The sequence below is a fragment of the Dipodomys ordii genome, unplaced genomic scaffold (assembly GCF_000151885.1).
Source record: "Dipodomys ordii isolate 6190 unplaced genomic scaffold, Dord_2.0 Scaffold18, whole genome shotgun sequence".
Taxonomy (NCBI): Eukaryota; Metazoa; Chordata; class Mammalia; order Rodentia; family Heteromyidae; genus Dipodomys; species Dipodomys ordii.
Genome location: NW_012267234.1, coordinates 9,525,756 through 9,545,435, shown reverse-complemented (window position 1 = coordinate 9,545,435; position 19,680 = coordinate 9,525,756).

Genomic DNA, 19,680 nt, shown 5'->3' with positions numbered 1-19,680 from the left:
ATTTCTTACCTACAGAGCGTCACCCACAGGTGAATTTTGACAGTGAAGTTATAAGCCCTGCAAAGAGATTTATATATAGCTCCATGACATACAATACCCGCTTGTGCCCCATGGCCCCTTTTACCCTTGTGTTTGATTTCTCCATTTGATTCTGAACTAAAAAGGAACTAGAAGATGAACTAAAAATGTGTTGACTTCAAATAAAATGGACATAGATCATGAAGCATCAAGCTAATGCATGATTCCAAAATCAACCAAGAGAGTGATGAAGGAGAGGCTGGATAATAGTTGCTGAAAGCAAACAATACCAAACTCGAAGGCGAGAAATACCTATTCATAGAGTCTATCCCCATTGACTTCCTTATTAAATTTGTTTCTGTGTTACTGGTCACTTAGGAAAATATTATTCAACCATTCCTTTCCTCTCCAAAATATTGTAACTTTAAAAAAAAGCAATATAAATAAACTGGATGCAGAGATTTACCGCTCTTGAATTATGCGGTACATGTGGCTAAAATCCATCAAATATCCTCAATTATTGCTTACTGCTGAGGCAAGGATTAGAAGGTCTAATTTACACCATTGGAAATTTAAGCAATAATATCAGAAAAGCAACACTTTAAATATTAGCAGCACATTACCTTAAAAACACTACGCTTTTCCTTTTGGATGCCTAGCGACACTGAACTGTGAATTCCATCTTACTCTATGGCAAAAAGATTCCCAGGGCTCGGTCTACAAACAAACTTAGAGCAAAATGAATCCAGCCTTCACTGACTAGAGCCCAGTGTCATGCGTAACTTTAGTCTTTTAAGGAAGATAACTATTTAAAATCACCCTAAGCATGTGTTTTAATAACATACTTTTTAATTAATGGAAAATTATTTTCTTAAGTATTCAAGGTCAAATTTGTCTTTATTTGAAATCCACAGGAGCTATCATTGCTCTAAAAAAGAAGGGAGGCAAATATTTTTATTTGTTTCTTGGTTTCTCTGTCAAAAAGAGAATAATGGGGAAGTGAACGTGAGAAAGGAAAAATGGTAAGGAGATGATTACGATCAAGAAGTATTGTACACATACATAAACCCTCCCCTACAACTGATGTCTACTTGCAAAAACTCCATTTATTCTTTGAGTGTGTTTCTATGGTCCTTTAAACATTAAGATTATATATATCATATGACAGAAAAAACTGGCATCTCATGAACTATATATAAATAAGAAAAAACAAGTTTAAAAAGTTCTTGGGCCTTAGAGAGCTTTGGATTCCTGTTTGTTTCAGGTTGTAACTGCTTTACTTTAACCATGGAGAGTGATTCAAGTTAATAAATTATTTGAAAGTTGCAAAGTATGCAGATTTTAGCAGGTTTGGATGAAGGTTTTATGTATTTTAGAAGCCTTATCTATTTATGTGGCTAACTATAACTGATAAACTTTTTATAGTTGCTACCTGCCTTCTTAGACTCTTAATAATATCCAGTAATTCATTTATCCTGGTTTTTAAAATCATATTAATTTTAAAAATAAACTAAAAATGTTTTAAAGGAAAATCTATCTAGAAAACTCAGCATTGTCATACATCAAGTCACAACACATTCCTGTAATGTGTGTCTGCAAGCGTAGACCCTAGTGAAAGCAAAGCAGCCATTGTCTCCTTCTTTCATTTCCTCTTGGGACCATGTATATTTTGCCTAAAGTATTTGCCCAATGATCACAGAATGAAATGGTGGATGAATGAGAATATCAAAATATCACAACTAATTTCCTTTTCCCAGAAACATGCCAATTGAAGGTACTCTTTCTTCCTCCTTTCTTCCCTTCCTACTCCTCTTTTTTTGAAGAACTAAGTTGGCATTAAAAAAAAAAAAAAACCCGAGGTAGTATTTTTTTCTTTTTCTTTTTTTTTTTTTCTATGATCATGGGGCCTGAACTCTGGGCCTGGGCACTGTCCCTCAGCTCTTCAGCTCAAGGCTAGCGCTCTACCACTTGAATCACAGCGCCACTTCCAGCTTTTTCTGTTTATATGGTACTGAGGAATCGAACCCAGGGCCTCATGCATGCAAGGCAAACACTCTACCACTGAGCCACCTTCCCAGGCCTGAGGTCATATTTTTGTACGTCGAATAGCCAGACTTTCCTCTTCTCAAATCTATTGAATCGTGTGGTAGAAAGCAATATTCTCACCATGTGTCTGACACAAAACAATCACCAAGAGAAGTTAGTCTGTGAAGGTTCAGAAAGATAGTGAAGACTTCAAAAAGCCTGAGGGGGTATGGGGGGGGAAAGAAGGAAGGAAGGAAGGAAGGAAGGAAGGAAGGAAGGAAGCAAGGGAGAGAGGGAGGGAGGGAGGGAGGGACGGAGGGAGGGACGGAGGGAGGGACGGAGGGACAGATGACAGACAGACAGTCCCATCTGGTCCTAGCAGTATCTAGCAGTAAGAGGTGTTCAGTAATTATGTCTTTCCTCCTCTCCTCTCTGGCTTCACAACAGCAGGCATAGCTCAGGCTGAGAAAGAGGCTATCGGAAGGAAGACCAGGATATCCAAAGGAGCCCCCTCGGTACATTCTCCAGGCCCACTCAGGTGCAGTGCTGTCACTGGCCCTAGGAATGCTGACCTGGCAGACTGTCGAGGGAGGTGAAGCATCTCCAGCTACCATCCCAAGGAGACAGCCCGTACAAGTAAACTGAGGAAGGCAGAGGGAACGTGGTCATGGCTCAGCTCCACCCAAACATACTCATTTTTACTTTGCTGCTGTATCCATCAACATTTGAAGATGTATTAAACCGTCAGCTCGCAGCGAGCATTCATCTGTAAAAGCTGATAGAAACCAAATGAAGAACAAAGATTTCTTTTCCATCTGGATGTCAGAATCTGAGGCTAGAGTCTACCGAGTAAAGAATGGGTGGCACAGGACCTCATCTCTCGTCCTCGCCCAGGGAGTGGACACTCCACAGCCCCACGCAGGCCTGGTACACAAGGTTAACTGCCACCCTACTGTGGTAGTTAAGGGAGTCTGGGAAGGCACACTTTTCAGACGACAGGAACACAGTCTCAAAGCTCGCTGGCTTGCTTCAGCTGTGCCCAGCTTCTAAGGAAGTTGGGTTGTTCTACCTTAAAATTTGTAAAAAGACCTAAGCCAAATGGGATGGACTTCACAGATAGTACTGGCAGCAAAAAAACAAAACAAAACAAGCACCAAGAGTTCCAACAACAACAATAAAAATCTTGTATAACATCCAAAACAGTAACAGGGTAAGAAGAACTGATAATGGCTGGATCACATCATGTCACTGTATGTGCACCAAATGAAGACGGGGTTGCTTATCTTTACCCTTGGATTTCTATTCATAAGTATGAAAACAGAAACCTTCTGGAAAGTTTGTAAGCCTCTGTTTCTGAAAGTAACCTATCTTTGGCTCTATTCTGACATTACTTTTTTTTTTTTTTTGGTAAGTCCACCAAAAGAAGACAGCAAGGTATTGCACTTTGAAAGTGTCTTTCTGTATTTTCTCCCATAAACCAAGAGCTTAAAAATTGCAGATTAAAAATGGAAACATTTCTCTGGCTTTATCCTAATGTGGCATTTACAGATTGGCTCATGGCGTGCATGCAAGTACACTCACCAGCCTGGCATTCATTCTAGGCGCAGTGTAAAGCCTAGAAAGGCATTTTATTCTTTCCAGGTGTGCCTGACTGGGTTATTTATGGTCTGACTTCCTTTCATAGTGTGAGAAACCTTAGCCTTCTGCCAGCTGCAAAGGATTGTTAAGAAGAAGCATTTTTAAGTTAAAAAATATAGAGCAACACTTCTTTTTCTCTCCCTCTCCCCTGCCCCCAGCCACCCACCACCCTTCATGGGCCTTCTTGGATTGGTTAGTCCGTGACATGTCTAAATAGGCATTTAACTGTACTCACCATCAAAGAAGGTGCCCCATGCAGGCAATAGTATATTAACTTAATGAATTCCAGAAAGGTTACAAAAGAGGGTACCAGGCTGTTAACGCTGGCCTGCGTTATCCTTCCTGAGAGCACACGTCACATGCAGTAGAAAAACTCACACACATGCATGCATGTACACACACACACACACACACACACACACACACACACACACACACACACTTCTCCTGTTCTTTGTTTCTAGAAAGTTGGGAGAAGCAGAGCTTCACCGTGAAGTCCAGCCGAAAGGCTCCCAATTTGCAGAGGCCATGTGATAGGTACCCAGTCACAGAAACAAACTGTCTATGCTTTCTTATTCATGACTGAACACCAGAATGTCCCCGGCAATAGTGCTTTATCAGGCTATCTAAGTTCATTCCATGGAAGATTATTGTTGGCTTCTGTGAACATCGCATCCTACCCCCAAGGAAGTAGAAAGAAAAACTTGAAAACAAAATTTCAATACCTTAAAACAAAATGAGACACAGGCTGTACAGAAAATGATCCCAGAATACCCCTGCTCCTGTGGAGACCAGCAGATTTCTCAAGACCCTCACACAACGTGACAGTACACGCCAGGAATGCTGCGTGCCTGTAATCCAGGCACTCGGAAGGCCGAGGAAGTGAGATCTCACGTCCAAGGTCAAAAGCTGAGGTGTGGTAGAGTGCCAGCCATGAGTGGAAAGAGTCAGGTTTAAAGCCAACATGGTCAACCTAGAGCAATACTTTGCTCAAAAAAAAAAGATAAAAAGATAGATAGATAATCTGAATATAGCCTATGCACATATTCTCCCATATGCTTTATTTATTTTGGTGCTAGAGATTAAACCTAAGTTCTTGCACATACTAAGCACATGATCTACCAGTGACTGAGCTTTATCTTCATATGCATGCCATATAGTTTATATCACATATTAACTATAATACTTAATGTGTGTAAATCATTGTCTCACTACACCTTTGAGGGGATTGTGACAGAGATGCAGTTTCCCTCCCCCAATATTTTCAGTCTACATTTAGTTGACCTTACGGACACAGAAGCCATGGCCATTGGTGCCAACTATATATCCCAATTTAAACTATGTTTTTATATATACACAGCTACATAATTTACCCTGAAATAACTGGTTCAACTCTCAAATATATGTACATATACATATATATATATGGCACTCAGTAATGGACACCTTTCATGTTCCTAAAATATCCAGCATTTTCTTTAAAAAAAAAAATCCTTTGACAGACTTTTTGTAAATGAAGTAAACAGGTGAATGACAGCCAAGACCCAGCCTGACTATCGGCTATATACAAAGGTTGACAGCACTGGAAAATGTTAAAGGAAAAAAAAATTTATTAAATCCAAACAACAATGAACAATGGGTCCTGGGAAAATTGAAGTACTTCACTAATAAGATCGCAGGAAGCGACACTTCTTGGAAAACAAAATTCACATGTATTCGTTAGGTGTGGCTCTAAAAAAAGAAAAAAGAAAAAAAAAACCCTGCCACTTAATTTAGAGATCCACGGGAATCCATGGCATTTCAAAACTTGAGTGAAGCCTTTTGGAGAAAAAAAAAAATGAAAAAAAAAATCTCATCACAGCTCCTTTCAATCTCAGAGGAAGCTGGCGTCGCGCAATGGAGTTGTTAAGCAGCCAGGCCAGGCCAGAATTCATCACAGCACTGCCCCAGGGAGGCTTCGAGCTGCCTGACCCAGGAGCTCAGAATGGGGCTGGAACAAAAGGCGAGCATCCATTTCATAAAGAACCCCAGGAAGTATCAAGCATCAGCGGGAGGATGGCGGGTGTGGAGGTGGAAGGTAGAAGACGGTGGGAGTGAGGATGCACTAGCTCAGGAAGGCAGGGAGCCACAGCGGAGGGAGGGAGGGAGGGGGGGGGCGTGAGGGGGCGAGGAGGGAGAGGAAGGAGGGGAGGGGCAGAGAAGGAGGCTGTACCAAGCCAGGTTTATTGGCAGAAGTCACACACACACAATTGCTAGGCAATGGTCAGTTTCCTAGGCAGTAACTGTGGGGTAGCTAACTGCTAAGCAGTGGAAAGATTATGAGGAAGACATACATTAACACAGAGAAAGTGAGGGGAAAGGGAACTGGAGAGGAGACAGAGGGAGAAAGGAGATAAAGCAGCACAGGGAGGAAGGGAAGGAGAAAAGAAAGAAGAGGGAGGGAGGCAAAGTGGGAGGGAGACAGAAGGAAGGGGGTAAGGAAGGAAAAGAGAGGGAAAGAGGAAGAGGAGGAGGAGGAAGGGAAATAAGAAAGAGAGGTGGAGGGAGGGAGGAAAAGCTAGAGGGAGAGGAAAGAAGGGACAAAAAGGGAGGGGACAAGGGAAAGGGTAATGAGAGAGGGAAGAAGGAAAGGAAGAGAGGAGAGGATGGAAGGAGGGAGGGAAGAAAAGAGACAAGAGGAAAGAATGGGAAGGAAAAGGGAGAAGGAAAAAGAAGGCAAAAGGCATGAAAGTAGAAGGCAGACAGTTGAACAGAAGTTTTATGGACACCAATGACCAGGACTGTTATGGGACAGTACAGTCTGCTCTTTTTACTTCTTTCATTTATGTATATATTTATTTTTATTTGTGGTCGGTCATGGGGCCTGAACTCTGGGCCTGGGCGCTGTCCCTCAGCTCTTCAGCTCAAGGCTAGCGCTCTACCACTTGAGCCACAGCGCCATTTCCGGCTTTTTCTGCTTATGTGATGCTAAGGAATCGAACCCAGGGCCTCATGCATGCAAGGCAAGCGCTCTACCACTGAGCCACCTTCCCAGTCCTCTTCATTTATTTTTTGTGTATGCAGCACCAAGGAATCAAACCCACGGCCTCATGTACACTAGGCAAGGACTCTACCACTAAGCCACGTTCCCAGCCTGGCACAGTCTATTCTAGGCCAGCTAATAGTATGCTACCTCTTTTTCAGGTGGGATGTCAAAAGGTGTTCCCAATGGTTAAAAAACATCAAACTCTTCTGTCACTTATGTTATTAATCCCACAGGCGTTTAACATTACTCACCTAGGGTGTGAACAGCAGGAACAATGCCATCAAGGCTGGTGTCCAGGAAGCCCAGAGGCTTCATGTAAAATGAGGCCTAAGAGGAGAGATGATAGATTTTTCCAACAACCTTCTGTTAAGGAAAAGCCTTGCACAGACCACAGTGATCGCACTATGATACGCCACCCCCTGTCCCAGAAGTCTCTCCAGAATTATTTGTCACCTGGATAAAACAAATCTCAACATCCAAAGTAAGACAGAATTCACCTGCATTTAAATATTTCTGGATTTTTAACCCTTCCTTTCTGCCCCTCTTGTGAATCTGCAGTGCTTCTTGCATGAACTACGACGTAGCAAACACCACGAGAGCACTTAGCATAGCAGGGAAGCTCTTGTTTGAGATCATTTTGTTAATTATCCACCCCCATCAATGTACACTCACAATGTACACTCACATCGCCAGGGGGCCTGAACTCCCTTCGGGTAGGCTACAATCACCTTAATCACCTTCCGGGGCCTCTTCAATCTCAGCAGGACAAATTGGGGACAGGTTTTGTTTTTGTTTGTTTGGGTTTGTTTTTTGTTTTTGTTTTGAGTTCAAACACCAGACTGGAAAGGTCATGCGATTTCATTCCGTTGGACTTCTAGAACTGGCCTGCATTTTATACGTCTATTCATACATAAGGCTTGCAAGTGAAAGTTCGTCAGTCGGTTGTGCGTCACTTTGATGGTGGAGCATATAGCAAGGTAGTAAGATGGATTCCACGGTGGGAATTAGCAGGTCCACAAGTTGAAAATAATGTCTTGACATTGAGAAATCTTTTTTTTTTTTTTGGTCGGTAGTGGGGCTTGAACTCAGGGCCTGGATGCTGTTGCGGAACCTTTTCATGCTCACAGCGAGCACTCTACCACTTGAGCCACAGCGCCACTTCCGGCTTTTTTGAGTTGTTTATTGGAGATAAGAGTCTCATGGAGACTTCTCTGCCCAGGCTGGCTTCGAACCACAATCCTCAGATCTCAGCCTCCTGAATAGCTAGGATTACATGCGTGAGCCACATCGGTGCCCGGCTAATGAGAAATCTTAAATGGTAAAGTTTTGTTAAAATATAAAGAATATAGAATTTGAACTGGGGGGACTGAAAAGAATCTCACCTGATAAAGGATCACCTACACTTGACAGTAGCATAAAAAATAATTTAAATAAATAAAAACAAGCAAAGAAGTGTGTGTGTGTGTGTGTGTGTGTGCGCGTGCGTGCGTGCGTGTGTGTGTGTGTGTGTGTGTGTGTGTTCCTTGAATCCAGGGCCTCAAAGATGTTAAGCAAGCATTTTACCACTGAGGCTACACTCCTAATTACATTTTTTCTCCTTAATGCTATACAAACTACACTAGGGACTCATTAATTATTTCATGGTTGTCTCCGTGTTGGGTTTTTAGAAGTGATGTTAAATTCAGATGTGACTTGTAAGGGAAAAAAGGAAGCGCACTTTCTATCTGGCAATTTGAAAACATTTCAGAGAACTTTTTATGTGAAACCTAGCCCAACCTATTTTTCCAGTATGTCCCCAGATATACCTCTACTTTTAGGAGTTTGTCCTTAATGATATAACTCCCTCCAGGGAATGGTTGCTTAGTCTAACTTATGTTAGTTAACCACTACCTCACCCAACAAATATCTCTAACTACATTGCCTCCTAGGCTCCAGGATCTAAGGACATTCGGTGCCAGGGCCCCCAGAGGAGGGCAAAACCCGAGGATACTCAGGTCCTTTATACACACAGTATATCACGTGTCCATAATCTATGCACGGAAACTTCAACAAGACATCTCTCCATTACTTATGATACCTAATATATATAAACGCTAGTAAATGTCATACAACTTTGTTTAAGGAATGATGATGAGGAAAGTGTGTGCACATGTGCAGCACTGAGGTTTTTATTTATTTTTCTTTTCTCAATATATTTGGCCCAAGGTTGGTTGAGTTCATAGATGTATAACCCATGAATAGGGAAGGCCAGGTGCTCTGGTCCACACAGTGTTTGAACTCACATTGACTGCTAGGGATCTTGGAGTTCACCAGGTCCTATCTATCATAGGTTTCTATTTTCTTAAACCTTGTGGGTCCCGCTCCCTACCCCCATCCCCCGCCCCAACTCCTGACACATTTTTAGCCTCAGACTCTGAGACAACAAAAGATGAGGCTAGGTTTCAGAAGGATCCATTTCCCCGATGTCACACCAAACAGGAGACAAGACAGGAATCTGAACCAAGCTCCCACTCCGAATCTTCAGCTTTTTGGTTAGGATGATACAAAGGAATCTAAACCAGGTTGTTCAAATAAATACAGCGAGCACTACCTAACATGGGATGTGAAGTTTATTTCAGGGCACAAGATACTCAAAGCATTTTGCATTCATGTTCACGCTGAATACTAGCACACCACTGGAAACAACAGTCTTCCCAGTAAATCCGGAAATCAAGGGAAAGGTTAAATGGCAAGTGGTCTTTGGCTAATTTGGGGGATGGGGTGGAGGAGGGGAGGGGGGTGATCTTGACCTTCTCTTTGCCTGGGAGATTTTGTCCATTATTTTCACAAAGATGAAACAAGCCTCTCAAATTCGAGCACAGTCTTAAGCAAGCCTTGCTACGTGAAGACTTATGGTCCTGCCCCTTTTTCTGGGGGCAGCTGCCCACGCCCAGGCAGCGTCTCACTTTATGAACGACCGGTCCTGACAAACAGTGTGGATGGCACAGGACCAGGCAGTAAGTCCTAATACCTGAAGCCACCTGCAGGTCACGCCAGCCATCTAGAAATACAAATGGCAGGGTTGCATAGAGGTATGCCCACTTACGTGTCATTCTTCAATAGGCTGATTGATCAAATGCTCCCATTCACCTACAGTGGGACGCGTATATTTCAACTGTATGGAGGGAGGAGGATATTTACATCTTATTCTTCTGAGTGCTGGGTGCTTGGACCAGCCAGCACAGTAATGAAGAAAACACAGGCTTCCCAGGGACTCAGAAAAAAGAAAGAAAGAAAGAAAGAAAGGTGGCACTGGTGGCTCACGCCTGTAATCCTAACTACTCAGAAGGTTGAGATATGAGGATCTCAGTTTGAAGAAAAAGGAACGAAGGAAGGGAGGGAGGGAGGGAGGGAAGGAGGAAGGAAGGAAGGAAGGAAGGAAGGAAGGAAGGAAGTGAGGAACGAAGGAAGGGAGGGAGGGAGGGAGGGAGGGAGGGAAGAGCTCACCAAAAGGCCTGCATCTCCATCACTAGTATCACAAGGCAAAGGTTTAGTACTTGGCTGGCTCTTGCAGGAGGCACGATTCCCTAATAAACAAAGCAGGAATCCTCCAGGACTTTCAGAAAGCTCCCAGCAGGGAAAATACCAGCCACACCTCAGGACAGAATTCCCAAAGCTAACTGCAGTTTGTCCACTGTGGTTATTGGGTGTCCTCAGCCCTTGATTTTCACCAGGGAATCAGAAGGACAATTTGGGCTCTCTAAAATACCTTGCCGCTCATTTTCCATTGTTCAACGGCTCCAGAGGTTGCCAAAGTCTGCGAGGACACAAAAAGAAAAGAAAAGAAAAGAGGAAAAGGAACTGGGGAGAGAAAAAAAAGCCAAGCTCCCCTCAGTCCCCGCTGCAGATGTGGAAGGCTGGGCCCCCGAGTCCTGCAGGAGTCGCCCATCCTCAGAAACCATCTCCCTTTTGTTACATGTGCTGGGCCTCCAGGAAAGGTCTGAATTAGACAGAGGGGGGAAGCAGGCAGAGGGGGGAAGGAAGGAAGGCTGGAGCAAGAATATATTTTCTATGTCTGGGTAAGGCAAGGGGATTCTAGGTAATTGCCTGGTTTTTTTTTTTCATTGTTCTCAGCTGCCATGCCGAGATTCATAGAGGGGCTGAAAGGATCTCGTATTTTTTTTTCCTTCTTTCCCCTCTAATTCTTCACTCTCCATACACCCCCTCCGAATCACCCCTCCCCCTTAATCCTTTTCCCTCCCCTCGCTCATAGTGCTTATTCCATCCTAGGAGGGAGGGAGAGAGAGAGAGAGAGAGAGAGAGAGAGAGAGATGGGGGGGAGTAATTTGTCTGTTTTATTTATGATGCAATGAAGGTATGCTGCTCTCGCTCTCGTCAGGATAGCCTGACACTGGTCAAACCATCTGACATCTGAGAGGAACTGCCTTCATACTCCAATGAGTGTATGGTTTAACCATTTGTCTGCCGCAGTTCACCTTGCCGTTTGGGTGGAGATTCACAGCACTCTATTTCTTTCATTTTGTTGCATCCCCATTGAAATTGGAACGTGAAGTGTTTTCAGGAGTCTTTTGCCTTCCATTTGTACCCTGAAACGTGCAGACAATGTACCAGGCATTGCCTGGCAAAATTCAAAATTATCTTTATGTCCTGGTGGCAGACAGATATCCGAGAATGGTCTCAGAATTCTACTAAATTCAGAAACCTAGAGAAAGAAGGAAATTACACTGCAAATCCCAAACCAAAAGATGACACTATATGATCAGATACAGAGAAGTGGGAGGAGCTTAAATGAAATTAAAAGTGCTGCCTGTTCTTCAAAATTTAAAACAACAACAACAGAAAAAAAAAATCAAAGCCCAGGTTCAAGAGCTCCCAGAGTTATCTGTTACATGAGCTCGGTGAAACCTTTGGAGCATAGGAAGATTTTGATCCTAGGAAGGACTAGGGTTGGAGATCGGTGGTAGGCCAGCGTCTAAATTTTCATCACTATTGTAAATGGGAACATGGGGAAAGAATCTGACAGACACAAATAGAATGGCTAACGCAGGTTCACTGAATCCACTCCTTCGCTAGTCCTCTCAGACTGCCCTCACCTGGCCCAATGATGGGCCTTCCAAATGTCCACTCACCTCGGCACACCCTCAAGTGTATTCTTCCCAGGATGCTCTACAAGAAATCCCTCAACTCCAGAGAGTCTGCCTTATATTCTTTCATATTCTCTCTCTCCTATTCTCTCTCTCTCTTCTCCCTCTCTGCCCCTTGTTGCTTTGCAATTTAACCCACCTTTTCAGACATAAAAGGTACACATTGGGTGTTAGCAATTATATGTTTGATTTTCTCATTGACAAAAAAAAAAAAAAAAAAAAGCTCCACATTAGGCCCCAGACAGACAATCAGTTCTTGTCCTTCCAAGGCCTGTGGGGCAAGATTTTGAAGAGAGCCAATGCGATTTCTGCTGACTGGAAGTATTTTTACTCTAAATAGACTACAAAAGAAAAGAAAAATATTAAGTAAATACAAAACAACTCCACTCACAAGGTTCAGAAATGTAATGCACACAGCATGAGACAGCAGCAAAGACCCAGCAGATAGTGTGATGATTTATCCTGACCACCTTGTATTTATACATATGTATGTATATGTATGTATGTATATATTTTTTAAATCTGCATTTGCTTTTCATATGGAAATGACAGTGATGGAGAGAAAGTGAGTAGGATTTCCAAAGCATTCCTTCAGCATAAGACCAAATGTAAACATTATAAACTCAAGGCAATTGAAGAATCCAACAGCAACATAGATACACAAACCAGGGTTCCCATTGTGAGTTGTTTGTTTTTGCTTTTGCTTTTGCGCTGGGCTATGGAAGGTGGTGGGGAAAAAAAAAAAACCAATACAACTTTGATTTGAGACAGAGGCGAGCCCACAGCTAAATGCTACTGCTTTCCCAATCAAATGTGAACGTTGGTTATGCTGAAATTTGCCTGGGAGGAGTGGGGAAAAAATACTTAGTATTTGTTTTTACAATTTAAAGATATACTTAAAATTCTACCAGAAAGTCAAGGTGTGAAGGTCATTAGATAGCACACTCACTCACACAATCACATTTACACACTCTCTCTCTCTCTCTTCCTCTCTCTCTCTCTCTCTCACACACACACACAGAAGTCAGAATGTTGTATAAAATTTTTGAGCCATGAAAAGTCACCCAAGTCTATTCTCTGTACAAAGTACTGGGAAGAACAAAGGAAATCCTCTCTGGGTTTTGTACACCATAAAAAAATAATGCATTTTGGCAAGGGAATTAATTTACAATAAATTCAATCAGGTATTCCTCACTAGCCATAGAAGAAACTATCGATACCTTTGTAGAATGAGACCTCACAGATTCTACAGATGACTGTATATACTGAAACACACCCTCTCAGAGGGGAAAAAAGAGCGTTAATGCACCAATATCATCAGTTGTCTTGCTAGTGATGGCCCAAACTGCATACAAATTTCACAAGTTGACAGGCCTTAGTGTTCAGTGAAAAATAACTATGTGATCCAACTTTATACCTCTTTTAGATATCTGTTGTCCTATTTAGCTTCTAATATTTAAGTTTTAAGCACTATTTAAATCAGAAGTCCACAACATAAATATTTGTAATCTTCATTTAAATTCAAGGGTATAAAGCTATGCCTGCTGGTAGGGACAGGACAGGGGAAAATATCCTTCCAAATGTAGGCTAGTTAGATCTATGCTAGTAACTTATAGTTGTTCTATAGTTCTGGAAAAGAAGAATTAATTAGATGATTCTCCAATGTCATAGAATAGGCCACTGAATCATTATAAACTTGGTAAAATAAAGTTCTTTCCCCCTCAAAGGTAAGCTGCATTGAGCTAAAAACATTGTATTCTTCTTTTCTAGTTCTGGTTCTGAACTTCATGCTGGTCTCGGTAACTAGAACAGAGTAATGTCACACTACTACAGGATAGGCCACATGACCCTAATAAATTTAAAACTGTTGACCCCCAACCACTATGATTGCATGCACCACATCAATGTAATATCCAATGGGTGACTAGACTAAAACAAACTTGCTAATGCAAATATTCATAGCAGCAAAAAAAAAAAAACATCTGGACCCTAGCATATGCTCTCCTCTATCTCTCTATTCTTCATATTTTGAGATGTTTGTAATTTATATTTTCCAAAGAGTTTCAGATGGGGCAAACAAGATAGATCCCGTCACTCTGTATAACCTGATTAATGTCCAGTCAGGACCAGATGAGCTCATTCACACTCACTCCCCTCGCCTCCGCCAACCAGTCATTATCCTGCCCTGTCGCTGCTCCTGCTCCACCTGACTCCACCAGAAATTCATGACAAACTTGCAGGATTTGGAGCTGCCTCCAAAAACTACGAGGTTCGAAAAAGAAAATTAAAATAAAAAAGATTATTAAACCACTTCCAGTGCTTCCCCTTCCTGGAGAGACAATAAATTCTGGACTCACATTATCTCGCTACAGAACAACTGCACATTAATAAAAACAGGGAATGAGAAACAAATAAATAAATGGCACTTTGCACAATCTTCTCCACACCAAAAGGAGGGAGGGGGGAGAGAAGCAGGAGTCACGTTTTCAAGCTGCTTTAGCAGAGGAACTGGGGAAAGGCTTGCAAGTAAATAGGCAGGCAGGCAGGCAGAAGAGAAATTCTCAAAGGTATTCCCAAACTTGCATTCGCAATGTGAAAATCAGTGTGAGCTGCAGATTCTTGGGCTATTCCCAAGCTGCGTGTTTCTGACTGCTTCCACCCGCATGTTAGTGACTGTGTATTTAATGAGTGCTTTACATGTCTTTCAATGAACAAAAGTCATGTAATGATGAATTTCTACATGAAGAATACGGTTGCTTTTACCCATGGAAAGCAGTGATCATGAAATGATCATCTATGGTTTGGCCTTAATATCTCTAAACAGTTTTCTCCATGCAAGAAAGAAAAAAGAAAGAAGGAAAGAAGGAAAAAAAGGAAGGACAGAAGGAAGAAGAAAGAAAGAAAGGAAGGAAGGAAGAAAGAGAGAAAAGGAGGAGGGAAGGAAGAAGAAAGGGAGGGAGGGAAGGAAGGAGGGAAGGAGGGAAGGAAGGAAGGAAAGAAAGAAGGAAGGGAGGGAGGGAGGGAGGGAGGGAGGGAGGGAGGGAGGGAGGGAGGGAGGGAGGGAGGGAGGGAGGGAGGGAGGGAGGGAGGGAGGGAAAGAAAAAAGCAGATGGAACTACTTGGGAATTGTGCTGTGGCATTTTTCTCTGGGCCTCTGTTACTCACAATCCAGCACCCCAACTCGCATGGTTCTGATTCTCCCCTGGACTGACTGGCCTCTATTTAAACCATTCCTCTCCCAGCCACAGACATGTATCAAATGGGAGAGAAATATGACCAAAAGAAACACCTATTTTCTCACACATTTCAGATTAAGTATCTCCAGCTACTGATAGAAAACCTCTTCAAACTGAAATTAATTTCCCTATTTTAAAACATGTATATAGCAGGTGGTATGTTTTACTCTGGCTGCATTGGTGGTGCAGACTCTTTGTATAAATATATTTTTAATTTACAATGCAGCCTGATGTTTCTCTTATTTTCCTGATTACCATTTCCTTCACCATTTGGGACCTTATTTGTTATCTCTCTTGTTCAACCCTTATTCAAAAATGCCTTCATTCTGAAAGAAAAAGAAAAAAAAAAACCCACTGGTCAGAAGGACAATGTACAGCTGGAGGACAGGAAAATAAACCAGAACTGTACATAATCTATAATTTTCTAATGTAGTAGAGGCTTCTTTCTCATCACCTCATCCAAAGGAAAAACCGAATTATTTACATCCACAGCTTAAAAAATAATTATACATTCTTGTTCTCTCCCCTGAAATGCTGCAGGCACTGGGTTTGTTCTGTGGAGGCAGACTGCCCCCTACAGGCTAAAACTAACATCTTAACAACTATCCTTCAGGCAAAGAGTAAAGCTGTTAAAAATATAAATAAATAGTTCCTTAAATGGCTTTGCTCATCAGCAATTAAACGCGTTTATTCCTACTCTAACGTGTGCTGTTTTTTTTTTTAATGTTGACTAATAGGTCTAATAAAACACAACTAAGAGAGAGACAACACTTGCTGTTATTGTTGTTGCTCTATTACAAGCGGCAAGGTGATGCTGAACTGAACACACAATGGCTACAGTCTCATTTCTTCCCCCAATTAGAGTAGCCTCAAAAACAAACAAACAAACAAACAAAAATCTAGAAGTCATTCAAATATCCTTTGAACTGTATGGAGCAAAGTATTACATTTTGCACAAGATCTCTTGAGATTTTCTGGCCTGGGCCTAGGGTGGAGATTAAATTCATTTAGGGCATCTTTACATGCCTGGAAAATTGCCTCGTGGTTCTTATTTCCATTTGAATATTTCAGAAAGTGAGATGAGTTTGTATTGATTTCACCTTATTGCTGATAGCTCTAAAAATTCTAACCAAGAAAGCGGAGAGAGGGGTGTATGCCCGGTCCTAAGGCTTGAACTTAGGGCCTGGACACTATCCCTTAGCTTTTTTTTTTTTTTTTCTTTTTTGCCGAGACTAGCGCTCTATCTCTTGAGCCACAGCTATACTTCCAGCTTTTTGGTGTTTAATTGTAGATAAGAGTCACAAACTTTTCTATCTGGGCTGGATTCAAACCATAATCCTCGGATCTCAGCCTCCTGAGTAGCTAGGATTATAGGCGTGAGCCACCCATACAAAGGAAATTGTGATGATCAGGTCCTGACTACCTACCCATAACTGTGCTGGAACTGTGGGATGGATGAGCTGGTAAATTAATTTTATCAGGGCTTGTGTCCTCTCTCTCATCTACCTGTCTTGGATCAAATATCCTAAAACCTGCTCCAGCAATTAAAAGAGAAGATTCTATTTCCTTTTTGGTCTCAGAGAAGATTCTGTAAATAGAACAAGTGTCTAAAGATGTCACAGGTTAGTGGCATTTTTCAGCTCCTCACAAAAATCTTCAGGGGGCAATTCCTTATGCTCAAGAGACATTTCTGACTTGGGTTCCTCCAATGTGGTTCTTCCAGGCCCAGAAGAGGCAACTTCCTTCCTCCAGTCTCTTCACTGGGACCAGCAGGGGGCTGATGAAGTGCTTTTTTTTTTTTTTTTTAACACCAGTCTTATAAATTGCTCTCCCCATTAATTGTAGCCATGGAAACAATACATTTGGCTGGTAAGGAATTCCTGAATAAAATTTAATAGGATTCTCAAGTCATTCGCAGGCTGGGAGGAGACGGTCGGGTGGGACACAGTAATAATCAAGGTTTTAGCCCAGGGTTGGATGCGTTTCTTCTCCTCAAAACCTGTATTGAACTGACACCCCTGATTCAACTGAAGATTTTTTAAAAATGTTCTTTCACCCTCTGAGAAGGAATTTTAAAGGAAAGGGCAAACAGAAATTATATAGCAATTCTGGGAAGAAAAGGGGTAAGAAAATCATAATATTTCCCAGGCAAGAACACTCATCAGGACTTAGCATTGAGACCATCTTTCCTACTGCAGTCTTGGTACTGTAAGCCCGTTTACTCTGGAGAGCCAGATCTTCCATAACATTAACCAACCTGCCACTTCTATCTACCTTGCTACACCCCGAGTGGACACCCACAGTCACACACAAATCTTGTCTCTGGATTTTTGTTGTTCTTCTTTTTTAATTCTTACCTCACTCTCAGTGCTTTGAAAATCTTTGGGGGGCAGTTTCAGTTTTCTTTTCTTTTTCCCCTTAGCAGGGAAAGTGTCTATATTATAGCATATTAAGCCAGGCTTGCATATACTCATATTTAATTTGGAAAATGTGTGAGTAAATGCTGCTTGTTATAAGATTAGTTAACAGCTTCAAGTCTACCACTATGAAAAGCTGATTTGGTAGTTTTTTTTTTAAATTTTACTGCCATTTCTTTACATTAAAAAAATCCATTTAAACCCCTTGGATGTTGCTCTTAGAATTAAAATGATATGATCTAGATGAAGAAAGATATGGCTTTAAATCAAATAGTAATGCATGAATTTCAAATTATCTATGATTTTTTTTCTGAAGCTCCAAATCATTCCTGCCTCTGGGTAAATAACTTTAAATACATAAAAATTCCGTTTCAACATTTCCTCTAATACAAATTATCCTTTCCCTGAAATGAAATAAAGTTTCCTACTCTATAAAGACTCTCTGCCTGGGTTTTCTTCAAAACGCTTTGTTAGCCTCTAATTCTAGTACTCAGGAGGCTGAGACTTGAGGATCACCCTTCACAGCCAGCCCCAACAGGAAAGTCAATGAGACTCCTATTACCAATTAACAACCAAAAAGCTGAACATGCACACCCAGGAAATCTTAACATACTTGAAGCTTTCAATAGACTAAGGCATGAAGCCAGATTAAATTGCCTTTTTTGGGGGGGGGTGCTTTAAGAAATGGAAAATACAACTCAAGCCTTGTGGATTTTTATATTTTACTACGCTGGTACTGGAAATTGAACTCAGAGTTTGAGCAAGGTCCTTTAGCATTCTCACTGAAGGCTAGCACTCTACCACTTGAGCCACAGCTCTACTTCCAGCTTTTTGCTGGTTCGTTGGAAATAAAGAATCTCATAGACTTTCCTGCCCAGGCTGGCTTTGAACCTTGATCCTCAGACCTCAGCCTTCTGAATAGCTAGGATTACAGGTATGAGCCACCCGACTTAATCTTTAACACACCATGGGGTAGGAAGGAGGCCAGGTTCCTCATTTCCCTCTTCTTGACTTTGTGGCCTCTCATGTGATGACGTCATCCAAAGGCTGTTGACAATAAGACTGCAGATGCTCCAACTACAACACCAGACCCAACAGGGGCCGGTGAAGGTAGGCCTTGCTGTCCCCCTGCCCCCAACACACACCCAACACTGAAAACATCTTTCCAAGAAAGTCCCCAGGATAATCTTCCTCCAGCCCAAATGACATCAACATCTAAATTAGTCATTAGCAATGAAGAGAGGGAGGGGCACTCCGTGATGGATGAACTGGATCCCTGCAGCCAGGGCTGGGCTGGGCGGCCTGTGAGTCACAGGGCCATGTCTGAGGACACTGGGAACCGGACCCCCTTGTGTTTTCTGTGGAGAAATGACTGTTAGGGCGTAGCTGCAGGAAGGAAGGAAGAGAGCAGTTTTGGTGGCAGTGTTGTTTCTGGCTGTTGACATGGTGACAGGCCATTTGGAAGTGTAGTGAAGGAGTAATTCGTACATGCAAGGAAATGCTGAGATAATTATTCTCAGGAAATTATTAACCAGGGCAACTATTCCTTCACGAGTTCATTTTGTTGCTTTTAGTACATTTGTTTAAAGTGCCATGTGTACATTTATGGAAATAGCACAATGAAACCCCCTCATATTGTAAATGTGTGCTAGTTCAAAAACAAATTTTTTTATTATCTTTAAGTAATATAATTTTACTGTTGTTATTAAGGTGTTGTACAGAGGCAAAAATAAAAGTTTTAAAAGGCACAGCGTGTTTCATGGTACTATATGAAGCAGAATCGGCCATGACAATTGTGGTAACTTAACTTCCTACCCTGTAGAATATGTAGGTACAAGACAAAATTCTTTTAGCCATCAACAAACTCCAAAGCCATGTTCATCAAAATTTATGGGAAAAGTGGCCCCAAAGCTGTCATGCATTTCTCATAGAGTATAGCACACAACTCTCCCATAAGGATGCTTCAGCCCCAGTATAGAACCCACAGATACGCAGCTACTACTGAGCGGCCCAAATGAAGACGCAAAGAATTCAAAGAAAACTAAACCGATGAGAGCTGGTAAATGCTACAAAAGACCATGCCCAACTAACTCTAGATAAGAAAACAATCCAGAAAGAATCTTAACTCTGACAGCGACAATGACAGAGAATGAAGTACTATACACATAGAAAGTCTC